A 2,626-nucleotide genomic window follows, 5' to 3' on the forward strand; every position below is an offset into this window, starting at 1 on the left:
TGTTCACAGAGGAAAGAGAGAAAGAATTCAGTTCTGGTGCAAGTAGACGTGTTACATGTATATAGACACCTAATGTAGGCATTCAGAAAATCACAACAAGAAATATTAATTCGCAAATCCTAACTTTATTCAGTTCCTGGGTGTCGTGTTAGTTTTCAAGATTAATCTTATTCAGAAATGTAAAAAAAAATTGTCTGTCATAATGTCTGTCAGCATGTAAGATGCTACACAATTTGCAGTATTTATGACTTATTTATGTATTCTTACAAAAATGTACAAAATACATTTGATTATTAAAAAAACAAGAAAAACAAAAAGCAATTCCAGGATATACAAAATAAATAAATAAATAATAGTTACTTTAGTAAAGTATAAAACTGTCTCAGAATTCCTAACAGCATTTATACTGCTCTTAATCTCTAAAATAATATGATCATTTAATTGGATATTTTTTCCTTGATTTAAATGTTCATTAAAATACACACTAATGTGTGACGCTATAGAAAATTTCTTTGTAATTGGCTTTTAAGTATCTTCAAATAAAGATGTTCTTATTTGACATACAGTGTAAATGCTCATATTAACTTTTTATTTATTATTATTTTTATTTCTTCTTCTTCTTCTTCTTCTTCTTCTTCTTCTTCTTCTTCTTTTTCTTCTTCTTCTTCTTTTTGCTTCTCCTATTAGGGGTCTCCACAGCGATTCATCCGTCTCCATACCACCTTGTCCTCTACATCTGCTTCTTTCAACCCAACCACCTGCATGTCCTCCCTCACCACATCCATAAACCTCCTCCTTAGTCTTCCTCTTTTCCTCCTTCCTGGTGGCTCCATCCTCAGCATTCTCCTATCGATATACCCCATGTCCCTCCTCTGCACATGTCCAAACCATCTCAATCTAAATGTTGTGATATTCATCTTGTGATTTGTGATATGAGTTTGATTTCTAATACAGTTATGCCATGAAATGATCATTTTAACCAGGCTGGATAATGTGGCTTCACTTTCTACACCAAAAATTCTACACCAATTCAATGCTGTCCTACGAAATGTATCTACCTCTTAATACCATCATTATGCAATATAATGTATTGGTTATAGAAACCATCAATATTAAACAGAAACGCAGTTTCTAGGTATCTCATACAGTAATGCCATTACAAAAGCAATTCAACAAGTTTCCTTTACTTGATGTACATCATCTGCATACATTTTCTCAAGCAGAAGAATCAACATTATACTTATAAAAAAGACCCCAGGATTTCCGTGAATTACAATTCTCCTGTAGATTCAAAATTAAGGCATATTTTGTGTTTTTGTGCAAATTCTACTGTAACAAAAATGCAAAAGTATAAATGCTTCATGTAAAACCTTGACAACTGTTTTGAACTGTTTTGGCTGAACTTCCTTCACAATGTAAAAGTTTTTTTTTTTTTCAAAAAAATCCTATAGTAAATATTCTTGGAAGTATATTTGCAACCAAATAGATTCTTCTGTCAGCCATTGTGGAATGAAAAAGACAGTAAATACACAATAATATATTTGAGTTTGTGCAATTTGCAACAGATGTTGCAGTTATTAGCCCTCTGTCCATCCATTCAAAAAACGTGGAAATGTTCATATTTTTTTCCCAGCCTGTGTGGTTAAAGCAACAGTTTCTGATGGCCTTACTCAAATCTGTGATGTGACAGCTGAAATCTGAATGGATAGAAACTCTAACCAAAAATTGCAGCAGCGAACCCAAGACAAGAGCTATTAAATAAATAGAATGAATGATTAGTAATAATTCAATACATATTCATGGACTAAAATATATTAAAATGTAAGTCAGTGATTCTGATTCTGAGTTTATGTCAGCAGAGAAGGTCATGCTGGTCCCGATAGCCCATTGCTGGTATACTGTGTTTATACAATAGACACTATGTATAATATACACATTCATTTTTGTTTCCCCCTTATTTTAATCAAACGTGCAATTACCACGTATAATCCAATCTCATTATTATTGTGAAAGCATGACGAACTGTGCTGCTCTCTTCAGCTCACTTTTATTTTTCTCTCACTCCTCCAGCACCTATAATATGGAGCTGTTTTAGAATTCAATATCTGAAATGTTTGAATTTTGGTCAAGCCAACATTTAAAAAAAAGCATTGCAAATATTTATTGCAGTAATTATTATAATTTTTAAATATAAATCATTCAATATTGCTGGGTTTTTATAAAGAAAACACTGTTATTTTGGTGACATTTATCAGACTACAGGACTAAGAAAAGAAGTTCCTGACAATGTAACAAAAAACACATTTTTCAATGTCATTTTAATACCAACACCTAGTTATGTAATAAATATATATTAATTGAGTGCTACTGAGCAAATCTGTGGGTTAGTTCCTTTCTGCAATGATTACATCATGACACCCAGTAGCTAATAAGGCTTGAGGTCACTCGAACTGCTTTTCACTATAAAGCCTATTTATACATGTAGATGTGCATGTGGTAAGTGACATTATGGTTTGATGCAGTGTACAATTTGCTAGTTGAAGTATAGATCAGCACTTCTTCTATTTCTCTATGTATGTAGAGCTTTATCTCTCTGTTCTGCTTTAGCTCTGAGTAAACAGTATCA

This window comes from Silurus meridionalis, chromosome 6, assembly GCF_014805685.1.
Source record: "Silurus meridionalis isolate SWU-2019-XX chromosome 6, ASM1480568v1, whole genome shotgun sequence".
Lineage (NCBI taxonomy): Eukaryota > Metazoa > Chordata > Actinopteri > Siluriformes > Siluridae > Silurus > Silurus meridionalis.